The sequence below is a fragment of the Lynx canadensis genome, chromosome D3, assembly GCF_007474595.2.
Source record: "Lynx canadensis isolate LIC74 chromosome D3, mLynCan4.pri.v2, whole genome shotgun sequence".
Taxonomy (NCBI): Eukaryota; Metazoa; Chordata; class Mammalia; order Carnivora; family Felidae; genus Lynx; species Lynx canadensis.
In genome coordinates, this window is record NC_044314.2 from 53,233,506 (window position 1) to 53,248,561 (window position 15,056).

Sequence of the window (15,056 nt, forward strand, 5' to 3'; positions counted from 1 at the left end):
TGTTTCATTAATGTCTGATTGGTCACATGAGTGTGTCTCAGAGGCCTGGGAGACTAGAATAAGGAGTTTCTGCCACTTACAGCCACACATTCAGTCAGAGATGTGCTCTGTCTGGGACCTAAATTTATATGATGGGAATCCTTCAAATATAGGAGATTGAGAGGCTGCATAGCCAAAAATACACAAGTATGCATTGTACTTCCCAGGGAGAAACAAATATATGAGATTGCCTTGACTCCTCTCTTTTTCCCATTCTCCACAGCCAATCCATTAGCAAATCTGTCAGCCTCATCTTCAAAATATATCAAGAACCTGACCACTGCACCTCAGCTCCCTCACTACCAGCCTAGATCAAGCCCTTATTATCTCTTGTCTGGATTATTGAGTCAGCCTGTAGCCATTAAGCCTCTTACAGTCTATCTTCAACATAGTCATCAGAGTAGTTCTCTTAAAAAATGTGTCAGATCATGGGGCACCTATCTGGCTCAGTCGGTTAAGCATCTTGATTAAGACTCTTGATTTTAGCTCAGGTCATGATCTCACAGATCATGGGATCGAGCCCCGTGTCCAGCTCTGTGCTGGCAGCGTGGAGCCTGCTTGTGATTCTCTCTCTCTCCCTCTTTCTCTGCCCCTACCCTGCGTGTGCTTTCTCTTTCTCAAAATAAACAAATAAACCATTTAAAATTGTATATGTCAGACCATATCACTCCTTTGCCCAAAGTCCTCCAATACTTTCCCTTTTATTCAGGGTGAATATCAAAATTATCACAGTGACCTACAAGCCTCTTTCCATTAATCCTTCTCTCCCCCATTTCTCTCTCTATTATTTTTATTCTCATCCTCCATTACTCTATCACAACACCAACTATGCTCAAAACTCAGGATCTTTGCACTTATTTTTCCCTCTGCCAGGAACATTTGTCTCATTGATCTTTACAGCTTGCTCCTTTACTTCCTTCAACTTTCTTCTCAAATATCATCTTATCAGAAAATGTTCTTTGTCCGTTGTATAAAATAGTGACCCTCCGGCTCCTAGGACTCCCCTCCTTCAAAATTTTTCTCCACAGCGCATTAATCATCATTCGACATTCTGTATATTTCATTGTTAAATTGCTTCTGCCTCCTCCTATTGAATATGAGCACCACGAAGATAGAAATTTTGATTTTATCCTCAATGTCTAGTTGGCACACAACAAGCATTTGATGAATGAATGAATGAATGAACAACAGATCTTTAATTATCACTTTATTTATCCTCTAAATAAGGTACTATAAGGTACCCTATTTACTGTACTAGATGTCCAAAATAGCATCAGCACAAAATGGTGTTCTTACAATTATGTTTTTAGGATAGATCTTATTATGCCACTCACACATATATAATTTTTCTCTTGCTTCTGATTGCTGATAAGCTTCTCAACATGGGGTATGAGAGGGTGGAGAAGTCACAGGGTCATTCTAGTCCAGAGGGTCAATTTTACCTTTAGAATTTGAAGGAGAAGTTTTCTAATTTTTAAGTTTATTTATTTATTTTGAGAGAGAGCATTCACAAGTGGGGAAGGGGCAGAGAGAGAGGGAGAGAGAATCCCAAGCAGCCTCTGTACTGTCAGTACAGAGCCAGACACAGAGCCTGAACCCACAAAAAGCAAGATCATGACCTGAGTCAAAACCAAGAGCTCAATAGGCTGAGCCACGCAGGAACCCCAAGAAAGTTTTCAATTTTGTTCCTCTTTAAAAGTTTGCCACATGCATGTTTATATACAAATAGAATCAAGTTTTTCCATTTGGTTCAGTTGGGCAAAATCATGAAAATCCAGGAAGGAAAAAAATTTATGTAAGCAGTGAGTGATTAGAAAATTTATTCCTTCTGTGTTGTTAGGGAACTTTGTCTGTTAGTCCAGTGATGGAATCAGAATGCACAGGGTAGTTAAGAACACTATGCAAAAGAGTTTGGGGGAATCTCATAGTGAGCTTAATGTGGAGGCAAATAACAGCTTTCCAAGCACAATTAAGTCTTTAGTCTTAAGTAATACCAGTCAGTTTTAAAAGTTTATACTGTACTCAGTTCCTTATTAAACTATGGGTTTTACTACTGTAGAAATGGCAGTTGACCACAACCTCAAGTGTCTCTTATGTGAGAAAACACTAGGCAAAAAGAGGAAGAGATCATCACTCCTTCAGTGACACTTAAAAACCAACTACATGACATGACACCCCTGAAGAATAAGGTGAGGTGGTTTTCTCTATTGGAAATAAAAATAAATAAATAAATAAAACTAGACTATTAAAGTAGTGCAATATTACCAGAGAGGAAAAAAAAAGATTAACCAAAACAACACTCTAGAAAAGAACAGAAGAATGTATTCAATTACACAAGATATAGCAGAGAAAAATAGGCTGACTATTCAATAAATGATGCTCAATAGTTCATTATTCGTTAAAAAAATGAGATCAGTTCCTTTGTCAAGCATGATACAAATAAACTCCATTGAAATTAAAGAAAACAATTTTTAAATGGAAAAAAAATTTTAACTTTAAGAATAAAATTTGAGAAAACATTGGAAGTAGAGGAATTTTTATTTTTTTTTTAATGTTTATTTATTTTTGAGAGAGAGAGGCAGACACAAATTCCGAAGCAGCCTCCAGGCTCTGAGCTGTCAGCACAGAGCCTGACATGGGGCTCAAACTCACAGACTGCAAGATCATGACCTGAGTCGAAGCTGGACACTTAACCAACTGAGCTACCCAGGCACCCCTATTTTTTTTTAAGTTTGTTTATTTATTTTGAGGGAGAGAGAGAAGGGGGAGGGACAGAGAGAGGGAGAGAGAAAAAATCCCAAATGGTTCTGTACTGTCAGGTGGAGCCTGACACAGGGTTCAAACCCATGAACCGTTAAATCATGACCCAAGCCAAAACCAAGAGTTGCAAGCCTAACCGACTGAGCCATCCAGGCACCCCTGGAAGTAGAGGATTGTTAAAAGGAGACCACAAAACACTAACCGTAATGGAAATAATTGATAAATTACATTATATTAAGATCAAGTATTACTGTTCATTAAGAGATCTCCCAGAGAAGGAACAATACAAGCCACAAACTGGGGAAAGATGTTAACAAGATATACAACCAGCCATGGTTTAGTAGCCACTATATAGACAGAACTCCTAAAAATCGATTGTAAATGTCAGATAAACCTATAGAAAATGGGCACACAATGTGAGAGGCATTTCACAGAAGGGAAAACACAATGAGGGAATACACATATGGAAAGATGCTCAATCTCATTTATAAGGAGGGAAATGCAAATTACAACCATAATGAGATAGTATTTCTCATTCACCAGATGGACAAAAAAAAATTTTTTTTAATTTTTTTAATGTTTATTTATTTTTGACAGAGAGAGAGAGAGACAGAGCATGAGCAGAGGAGGGGCAGAGAGAGAGGGAGGCAGAATCCGAAGCAGGCTCCAGACTCTGAGCTGTCAGCACAGAGCCCGACACGGGGCTCGAACCCACAGACTGCAAGATCATGACCTGAGCCGAAGTCGGTCGCTCAACCGACTGAGCCACCCAGGTGCCCCAGGACAAAAAAAAATTTCAAGTAAAAAACACTCCTAAGTGTTGACAAGGGAAGGGAGTGGGCAGTAACTCTTCTATAGTCTTGTTTAAAATTTTGGCCTTATCTGGTAAATTTATAAGTACACACACTCTATGACACTTGATATATATTCTATGCGGTATATCCATTGCATAAGAAAGTCAGAACATAACACACAAATATTCAAAGAAGCCTGATTTTTAAAAAGCAGAAACAAACAAGAAACCCAAATCCTAGAAATAATTAAAACATCTATTGAGTCCATCTTCCTCCCAGGAGTGGCTGGTGGCGTAATGGTCACCGTGCTCCTCCATTGTTGTGTGGCCCCACAAAGTTGGCCCCAGTGGGGACCTGGGCATCCCTTGGAGGTAAACACAGCAGAGGGGACAACAGCTTCAGGGAAGCAGGATATGCTGCCATGTTGGACTAGATCAATTCCTGTCTGGACCATATAGAGGAAAAATGAACGCCTCCACCCCTGCCTCCAGGAGCTGCTTGAGTCCCACTTGATAGTTGAGTTCTGCCTTGGGTTCCAGCAGCAGATGGGGGAGGGTCCTAGTGATGCCAGCCCCCAGGCTCTGGGAGCCCCTAACCAACCCCAACCCTACCTCCCTGGGCTAGGCTCTGGCCTAGGCATTCATCACCTGGTTTAGATAGCTTCTCAAGGGCTGACCTACAGGTCATCTGGGCCTCCCCTTGTTGTGCCTGGATCAGCCCCCTCCTGGCATCACCTTTGGGGGTCAGGTGTGGGCCTGCCACCCACCCACCTTGCCTGCCTGACCAATTCTTGGGTACTCTCCACTCTGCCCAGGCCTTGAATGACCACATTAAATGGGTCTCCAACATAATAATAAATAATAATAATGATAATAATAATATGTCCATTGATAGAATGGAAAAAATGTATTATATTATATCAAGAAATATTGTATAGAATGAACTACAGCTACATGCATCAGCATGAATGAATGTCACAAATATTCGAGCAAAAAAAAAAGTAGTTGCAGAAGACTATATAAAAGTATATGTGATAACTGTGATTTATAATATGAAATGTATATCTGATCTTGCTGTTCCTGACACATAGCCCTAAAACCCTTAGAATTTCTCAAGTGGTAAGAGAGATTCATAACAATCCCCTTACAACTATTTCCGAGTTTATGTTAATGAGGGGATTCTTAGAAAGCCCTGAGGATGGAGGTTGTTTGCCAGTGGAAACAACCAGGATTGGAGGAATTTTCAGTCCCACCCACCCCCCACCCATCTCCTAGGAAGGGAGAGGAACTGAAGGTTGAATCAGTCACCAATGGCTGATGATTTAATCAATCATGCCTATGTAATGAAGCCTCCACAAAAACCCAGAAGGATGGTTTGGAGAGTTTCTGCATTGATGAAGGCACAGAGGTTCTGGGACAGTGGAGAGCCGAGAGAGAGAGAGAGAGAGAGAGAGAGAGAGAGACAGAGAGAGAGAGAGAACATGGAAGCTCCATGTCCCTTCCCCCATACCTTGCCCTAGGCATATCTTCCCTCTAACTCTTCTTGAGTTATGTCCTTTTATGATAAACCTGTAATCTGGTAAGTAAATGTTTTCCTGAGTTCTGCGAGCTGTTCTAACCAATTAATTGAACCCAAGGATGGGGTAGTGGAAACCTCCAATTAATAGCCATTGTGTCCGAAGCACAGGTGACAACATGGACTTGTGATTGAGCATCTGAAGAGCAGAAAGGAGGCAGCCCTGTAGGACGGAACCCTTCACCTGCGGGATCTAATTAAACTGTAGGGTGCCCTACTGGTGTTGCAGAACTGCTTGCTATGTGGGAAACACACATCTAGGGCCAGAACTGAGGTAGTGTTGTAGTGGATATTGAAAGTAGAGGAGACACACAGCAAGTGTTGTTTTTCCTTTACACTATACAAAATTCAAAAACTTTTGGAAACCAAATAACCTATCATAAACAAAAGGAAAAAATACCTACACATTTCTTTTTTTTTTCAATATATGAAATTTATTGTCAAATTGGTTTCCATACAACACCCAGTGTTCATCCCAAAAAGTGCCCTCCTCAATACCCGTCACCCACCCTCCCCTCCCTCCCACCCCCCATCAACCCTCAGTTTGTTCTCAGTTTTTGAGAGTCTCTTATGCTTTGGCTTTCTCCCACTCTAACCTCTTTTTTTTTTTCCTTCCCCTCCCCCATAGGTTTCTGTTAAGTTTCTCAGGATCCACATAAGAGTGAAACCATATGGTATCTGTCTTTCTCTGTATGGCTTATTTCACTTAGCATCACACTCTCCAGTTCCATCCACGTTGCTACAAAGGGCCATATTTCGTTCTTTCTCATTGCCACGTAGTACTCCATTGTGTATATAAACCACAATTTCTTTATCCATTCATCAGTTGATGGACATTTAGGCTCTTTCCATAATTTGGCTATGGTTGAGAGTGCTGCTATAAACATTGGGGTACAAGTGCCCCTATGCATCAGTACTCCTGTATCCCTTGGGTAAATTCCTAGCAGTGCTATTGCTGGGTCATAGGGTAGGTCTATTTTTAATTTTCTGAGGAACCTCCACACTGTTTTCCAGAGCGGCTGCACCAATTTGCATTCCCACCAACAGTGCAAGAGAGTTCCCGTTTCTCCACATCCTCTCCAGCATCTATAGTCTCCTGATTTGTTCATTTTGGCCACTCTGACTGGCGTGAGGTGATATCTGAGTGTGAATACCTACACATTTCAAAACAGAAAGTACCTTAGTAGTAAAGAGATGTTATTTTGGGAGGGGCCTTCAAAATATCAGGAATACTATTTTTCTTAAGTTGAGTGGTGGCTACACATGTCTTTAACAGAAACTTAGGTAATATATACTGTTATATGTGGAATAGAAGAAACAAAACAAATGAACAAAGGAAAAAGAGACAAAAATCTAGACTCAAATACAGAGAAGAGACTGTTGCAGTGGGTGGGGGGGGAGATGGGAGAAATACGTGAAGGAGATTAAGAGTACACTCATCGTGTGGAGCACTGAGAAATGTATAGAATGGTTGAATTATTATATTACACACCTGAAACTAATATAACACTCTATGTTAATTATACATCAATACAGAAAGTGTTTTCTCAAAAAAGATCATTGATATTTTTGGAATGTTTGTTACAGGAACAAAAGCTGACTGGTATTGATGACAGACATGGGGAATTTCCTACTGGTGGCAAAGGTACCCCATCTCCTTTAGTTAAAGAATATTTGGAAGAACAAGTAGCAGAGCTTTGGGGCCAGTCTGGGTATAAGTTTTGAACATATTGACTAACCTCTTTGAGTTCCAGGTTGCTAAATTGTAAAACGGCCTTTCTGGGGTGGTGTGACACTTCAATAAGATAGTTTATGTAAAACCCATTGCTGTAATGAGGACATACAAAACATGTGTTTTCTCCCTAAACATGATGAAGGAGCAGAGATGAATACTTGAGGAATAACTGAGTCCTTCCAAATCTGTGTCCTCATTCATTGGAGCACCCCCAAGTCTGCATGTGTTCTCGTACCTTTCTTCTTCACGGCTGTTTTTTTCTTTTAATGTTTATTTATTTTTGAGAGAGAGAGACAGACAGACAGACAGACCAGGAGTTGGGGGGGGGGTGCAGAGAGAGAGAGGGAGACACAGAATCCGAAGCAGGCTCCAGGTTCTGAGCTGTCAGCACAGAGCCGGATGCGGGGCTCGAACTCACGAACTGTGAGATCATTACCTGAGCCGAAGTCGGAGGCTTAACCAACTGAGCCACTCAGGTGCCCCTGTTTTTTGTTTTTTCTTCAGCCGCTAATTTATCCTGGGCAGAGTCTGAGAAGGGTTATTCTGCTTCAAACAAGAATCCTGGGTCTTTAAAATGCTACAGTGCTGGCAGTCCAATATCTGGGGACCTTCTTTGCTTCTTCAGTGACATATCTTTTTCTGCTGGATAGATTTGTCCAGTTTTAAGACCTCTCTAGCCGTGGTGTCCTCCTCCCACCAGCAGAGCCCCCCAGGCAATAGGCTGGATGGGGTGTGACCAGGGCTACAAGGCTCAGAGGCCCAGGCCAGGGTGCTGCTGGCCCTATGGTCCTGGCAACTATATAGATTTGTTTTGAAGGAAATACTAATCAATGTTTTATTATCAAAAGGTGAAAACACAATCAAACCGTTAATTTAAAATGTTTAAGGTGTTTTATTCAAAGTTGGTTCTTTAAGTGACATGGAAATTAAAGCTAATATATCAGGAGAAAGTTGGGAAAGGCTTATATGGCTGGAGATATATTCTGAGATCTTAGCTTATTTTAACACGTTTTTCCTTCTTTGATTTTCCCATAACCAACCCCACCAACTGCCTACTGTAATTCAAGAAGATAGCAGACTGTGTGATTTCTTGCCCCATGAGAACTTTGTCACAATTACTTTGGTGGCCCTCAAAGACCCATTTCTCCCATATTCTTGCCTGTGGTATCATCCCTTCCCTTTAATCTAGGTTGGCCCTATGACTTGCTTTAACCAATGGAGTATGGCAGAAGTAATGCTGTTCCAGTCCTAAACCTTCAGTTTTGCAAGCTTCCACTTTTGTGCTCTAGGGGGAGTCAGCCACTAGTCTGACTACACTGAGACCACCTCTATGAAAATCCTAATTTAGCCATGAGGAAGAGTTGAGAAAGAGATCTGAGGGTCCTGGCCAACACGCCCAGCAGAGCTCCCAGCAAACAACCAGCACCAACTTGCCAGCTATATGAGTAAGGCATCTTAGATGTGACTCCTCAAAGAACTGCCCAAGCTGATACCATCAGGGGCAGAGAAATCTGGTTCCACCAAGCCTTGCCAAAATTGCCGAATCATGAGAAAATGAAAAATATTGTTGTTTGGGGGCATCTGGGTGGCTCAGTCGGTTAAGCGTCCAACTCTCAGTTTTGGCTCAGGTCACAATCTCATACATAGTTCATGAGTTTGAGCCCTGCGTTAGCAGTGTGGAGCCCGCTTGGGATTCTCTCTCTCCCTCTCTCTCTCTGTCCCTCCCCCACTTGCTCACACACTCTCTCTCTCAAAATAAATAAATAAACTTAAAAAAAGAAACAAAGGAAAAGATTATTATTTTAAGCCACTAGGTTTTAAGGTAATTGGTTATACAGCAATAGATAACTGAAACAAGGTGCAGAGTAGAAAAGATACTTCCCTCCTGGGAACTTTTTTTCTAAAGACCTAAGCTCTTAGAGGAATGCAAAGGGCTTTGGAGAGGGGATGAAAATGAGTGAAGGACTTCTAGGGATAGATAGAGTACCTTGAAGAAAGATGAAGAGAGATGGATTAAAATTAAAATTAAAGGGGCACCTGGGTGGCTCAGTGGGTTAAGCATCTGAGTCTTGATTTTGGTTCAGGTTATGATTTCACGGTTCGTGGGATTGAGCCCTGTGTTGGGCTCTGTGCTGACAATGCAGAGCCTGCTTGGGATTCTCTCTCTCTCTCCCTCTCTCTCTCTCAAAATAAATAAACATTTGAAAAGAGTTTGTTTATTTATTTACTTATTTATTATTTTTGAGAAAGAGAGCACAAGCAGGGGAGAGGCAAAGAGATAAAGAGGGAAACAGAATCTGAAGCAGGCTCCAGGCTCTGAGCTATCAGCGCAGAGTCCAACATGGGGCTTGAACCCACAAACTGTGAGATCATGACCTGAGCCACCCAGGTGCCCCCATAAGTAAACATTTTTAAAAATTAAAATTAAAGAAAGATTCCCTCTGGGCTGGTAAGAAGAGCGGGTACTCCCAACTCTCCTAGCTAGCTATATAGCACACCTGAGCAGATGAGATCAAAGCCTTGCAAGTGGTTCCCATGTTCGAGGTAGCACAAAAGCAACAGGAAGCCATCAGATCTAAAGAGGCCATGTTGACAACGATGAGCTTCTCTCCCCACTACTCAGAACTTGGAACTTTTGCTGTTGTTGTTGTTGTTGTTTTACCTTTTTTTATTTTTGAGAGACAGAGAGAGACAGAGCACAAGTGAGGGAGGGCGAGAGACAGAAGAAGACACAGAATCTGAAGCAGGCTCCAGGATCTGAGCCGGCAGCACAGAGCCCGACACTGGGCTCGAACTCAAGAACTGTGAGATCATGACCTGAGCAAAAGTCGGACGCTTAACCGACGGAGCCACCCAGGCGCCCCAGAACTTGGAATTTGTTAAAACTAGAAACAAAGGAACCTCCAGATGTTTTCTACCAACCTGGTAGATTGGGGCTCAGAGTCATAAACAATTTTAGCAGTCAAAGTCTGAACTCAGTCTGAGTCACCGAAATTGTCCTTACCTTTCTTTACCTTAAGAAGTGTACTTAAAAAAAATTGGGGGGCACCTGGGTGGCTCAGTAGGTTAAGTGTCCAACTTCGGCTCAGGTCATGATCTCACAGTTTGTGAGTTCGAGCCCTGAATCGGGCTCTGTGCTGGCAGCTCAGAGCCTGGAGCCTGCTTCAGATTCTGTGTCTCCACCTCTCTCTGCCCCTCCCATGCTCATGCTATGTCTTTGTCTCTCAATAATAAACGTTAAAAAATTTTTTTAAAAATTTTGTTTTTTGAGGGCTGCCTGGGTGGCTCAGTTGGCTAAGCCTCTGACTCTTGATTTCAGCTCAGGTCATGGTCACACAGTTGATGAGTTTGAGCCTCACATGGGGCTCCATGAGGTCAGGGTGGGACTCGCTCTCTGTCCCTCCCCCTCTGCTTGGGATTCTCTCTCTCCGCCCCTCCCTCTCTTTTCCCCTCCCACTCTCACACGGTTAACACACTCCCTCTCAAATAAACTTACAAGAAAATTTTGTTGGGAAGATAGGAGTATTCAAAAACTCCCTTTCCTTGCTCTTTATATTCTAGGTATTTTTATTTGAGGAGAATTTAACTTCATCAGCAAATCCTAACAAGATTGTAATTTCTCCCCCTTCTTTCTGCCAACTGTCTTAGACCTGTAATATTTTATCAAACTGGTCTCATCACAGTACACAGACAATAGCACTAACCCAGAATCAGCAGGGATTTCTGTAAGCTTCCTTGTATTGTGGGATAGGACCACTCAGGAGTTGGGCTATATGACTAGCTTTGACAAATGACATCAGCAAATGCAATGCAAGCAGAGCTTTCACAGGCATTTGCACATTAGAGTTTTTCCTTTTGAAATTCTGTGACAGCCAAGTAAGAAAACCAAGCTCATTAGAGATGCCTAGTAGAGGTAAACTGAGCTTCAGTTCCCAATAGTCTCAGCTGCCAGCCAAGTGAATGAGACCATCGTGGACTTTAGCCCCAGTCAGGCTGCTAGGTGACTTCTGCTGTAGATGTGATCTCAAGTGAGACCAGCAGAACTGCCCAGTGAAGTTGAGTCCAAATTTCAGAATCATGAGTAAATACATGGCTCCTGGTTGAAACCACTAAGTTTTTAAAATTTTTTTAAATTATTTTTTATTTTTTTAAAGCTTATTTATTTTGAGAGAGACAGAGACAGAGACAGGGCAAGTAAGGAAGGGGCAGAGAGAGAGGAAGAGAGAGAGAATCCCAAGCAGGCTCTATGCTGCCCGCACAGAGCCCAATGCAGGGTTTGAACCCACAAAACCGTGAGACCATGACCTGAGCCAGAACCAAGAGTTGGACACTTGACTGACTGAGCCACCCAGGTGCCCCCTACTAAGATTTTTAAATGTAAAACTGTTTACTGACCACTGTTTACCAATATTTACAATAAAGTAAGCAATACACAGTTGAATGACATTCTGATTACTATAGAGTTACTGTGTTTCCTGACTTCTGCTGGACCAGTAACACAAATACTGAAAAGACTGAACCTACGTGTAAGGAATAGGTCGGGTAAAGGAAAAATATGCAAATCAATAGTTTAAACTACAAAAGTTTGTTTGCTCATTTATGCAGTATGTCCAAAACAGCAACATTTCTCATCATCTGATTGGTTTCATGAACACTTTCCATGAATTACGATCTTTCAATCAATATAACACAAGGATTTCAACCTTTTGTAAAGGAATGGTTCTCTAAGAAGAACTTTGAATGCCCATTTAACTAAGCCTTGTTTGGCTTATTAAAAAACACCATTATTTGTTTAGTTTTCTCCCCTGAGTGGTTAGGTTATTGGTAGTGATAAAATTTTTTCCTTTCAGGGAGTTTTGCAAATAAACTGTTACATTTATATAACTATAGATAAAGTAGGAATTGTGATGTCTACTTTAAATTGTTTAATTAATTATAGAATCATCTATTTGGTTGAGAGTTTCTGGCTTCAGAAAACTTTCAATTTAGCCTGAAGTTATCTATTTCTTGGGTTGCTCAGAATGATGGCATCCCAGAAACAACATGAACTTACTCATGGTTGTAAAATGCTATTTTTGTTTTGGTGAATGAAAAAAAAAAAAAAAAACCCAAAAAACAAAAACAAAAACAAAACCCCATTAACAACCATTTACACTTGTATTTATGTATACACACAAAAACACTTAAACAAAATACCCAGAATGGTCCTTAGCCATTATAGGTTAAACATAAGTTCTGATTCAGTGATGACTATGGGCATTTTTTTAACATTTAGAAAAACTGTTCTCTAATGCAGATAGAATAATATACAACAGTATCATGTGTTCTTTTCTGATAAATGAAGCAACTATAGCTTCATTTTTATTTGTCCAAAGTAACCAGTGCTATTGATGCAAAAACCAAAAACAACCCAATAATTCTCTCAATACTACTCAAAATGAACAGATTAAGTTTGATTTTCTTAAGAATGAAAATGGCTCAGTTGGTTAAACAATCAACTCTTGGTTTCGGCTCATGTCATGATCTCATGGCTCGTGGATTCAAGCACCACGTTTGGCTCCGTGCTAATGGTGCAGAGCCTACTTGGGAATCTCTCTCCCTCTCTCTCTGCCCCACCCTGCTCTCTCTCTCAAAAAAAAATACTCATAAAAAAGACATATATATATATGTACAATTATTGTACAATTATGTACATATATGTACATAAATATATATATGTACAATTATTGAGCATCTTCTGGACAAGAATGCAGAGTTTGTCTCTTTTTTTAAAGAGCAATTACAATTTAAGGGCACTTCATGTTTGCCTCTTTTGCCAACAGTATGTCTGTCTCATCTGCATCTCTCCATTTCATGAGAAAGATTAATTCTTTGTTGTTGTCTATGACACTATTTGTTTAGGACCAAGACCATTGGCAAAACATCTTGGTTAGTCAGCAACATCTCTTTTTTTCTTTGATTTGCTATCATCAGATTCACTGTCAGATAAAGATTTTCTTTGTCCTTTTTTTTTAATGGCTTTTTGAGAATTAAAAAAAAGTTTGATTAACTATGGATAATCTAAATTTTCTTCAGGTTTTCAAGTATTGTCAGAATCTGTAAATCTCTTCCACTTAAAGAACTATTCCACCCTCCCATTCTCTACACATCGGTACCATACTTTTTCCACCACCAAATCTTTGGGCTCTTCAACTCTTTTACTTCTTCCTTTTTAAATTTTATTTTATTTTTATTTTTTATTTTAGAGAAAGAGAGGGAGCAGAAGGGGGGCAGAAGGGCAGAGAGAGAGAGAGAGAGAGAGAGAACTTAAGCAGGCCCCATTCTCAGTGCGGAGCCTGACGCAGGGCTCCCTCCCACATTCCTCGATCCTGGGATCATGACTAGAGCCAAATTCAAGAGTTGAATGCTTAACCAACTGAGCCAGCCAGGTGCCCCTCTTTTACTTCTTCCATTTGTTTCTTTTCCATTTTTAAAAAGTTTTTTATTTTGAAAGAGACAAAGACAGGGCTAGCGGAGTAGAGGCAGAGAGAATTTCAAATGGACTCTGCCCAGTCAGCACAGAGCCTAATGCAGGGCTGAAACTCAGGAAGGTGAGATCATGACCTGAGCCAAAAACCAAGAGTTGGAGGCTTAACCGACTGAGCTACCCAGGCGTCCCTCTTTCCCATTTTTTGCAATGTAGTGTTACTGGAGGCCATTTTTAGTTGTGGGCTTGAAGAGTTATACTATTCACTGCCTTCCAGCAGCTCCAGTCTGGGTCTATGGCATTTCAGATTATGGGGGCCATGTCCCGGAGGGTGGGCCCTGGAGAGCTGTGCAAGAAGCTACTTAGTTTTTGGAGTAGATTGTTGTACAGCAATAGATAAATGGTAAAGGAACACTTATTTACAGTCTATATGGTAAGATGGCTAATGAAAATAAAAATTGAGTCAGTTGAAGAGAACTAGTTGTGATACTGGGTCATTGCAAACTTTTTTCAAATTGAATAAAGAACAAACTCATCTTTTTTTGTTGAAAAGCTATTTGGAGAGTTTCTCTGGAGAACAAGTTATGGAAATGGTTCTGAGGCTATTCAGGTTACCATACTGGCACATGAGACTGATTCACACTTGACCTTTGAAGAAGATACTATCAATACTTCCATCAATAGTTGCCCATAATATTATAGTACACTTCTCTGGCACTTTTGTATTTCTCCTCTTGGCAATTATCTTGAAATCTCTTCTACAGACGTGAAAAGAGTTTCTGCTCGTATCCACATATCTATACTGTACAGAGAAATGGGACTCCCCTGATGATGAACCGGCCCTAATCTCAATTTGATGAAAGAGTAACGCAATTTGTTTTACCCATTAGCTAAGAATTTTATTCAATTTGTATTTTTCTCGAGATATTTATATCAAAGACTATTACATTATAGAAGGAAATAGTTCACATGAATTTGTGAAGTAAAACATGACATCAAAGAAATCCCATAGGAGTTAGAGGTTACTTTGGTCTGCCTTCTCCTACTTCTCCCTTCAAGAACATTAATGGCATTTGGCCACAACTTGCCTCTTGCCAACTATATCTCCCACTATCTACTGCTCTATTCTCTCCACTTCCAGTCCTAATTATGTTCCCCAAACATACATGCCTTCACACTCTTGTTCGTACTATGTTCTACCTTTAATATCCTAAGTCTAGCCACTCCCCTCCCCCAAGATTCTGGAACAAGCAAATCTAAGCTTATAACATACACTAATGATAATAATCCATCTATATAATTAACCATGAAGATCTTTCCAAACCTAGTAAAACGGAAAATATACTAAATAATTACCCGAAATTTTTGGAGAATTGAAAAATCCCAGTCTGCTACTTTGGGATTTGGGAATTTAAATGTCACTCTCAAGTACAAAATATTCACTAAACATTTTTAAGAATTGGAGAGTAGGGGCGCCTGGGTGGCTCTAAGTCCAACTTGGTCTTGGGTCATGATCTCACCATTTGTGGGTTGGAGCCTGCAGGCTCTGTGCTGACAGCTCAGAGACTGGAGCCTGCTTCAGATTCTGTGTCTCCTTCGCTCTCTCAAAAATAAGTAAATTAAAAAAAAAAAAGAATTGGAGAATAAATGACTGAGTCCTCCCAACAATGACATTTTTATTTGTTGT

General features: G+C 40.6%; 1 pseudogene; it reads right to left on the minus strand.

Moving 5' to 3' along the window:
- Positions 1 to 12,626: 12,626 nt before the first annotated feature.
- On the minus strand, positions 12,627 to 13,601 carry LOC115527888 (annotated as a pseudogene).
- Positions 13,602 to 15,056: the final 1,455 nt, after the last annotated feature.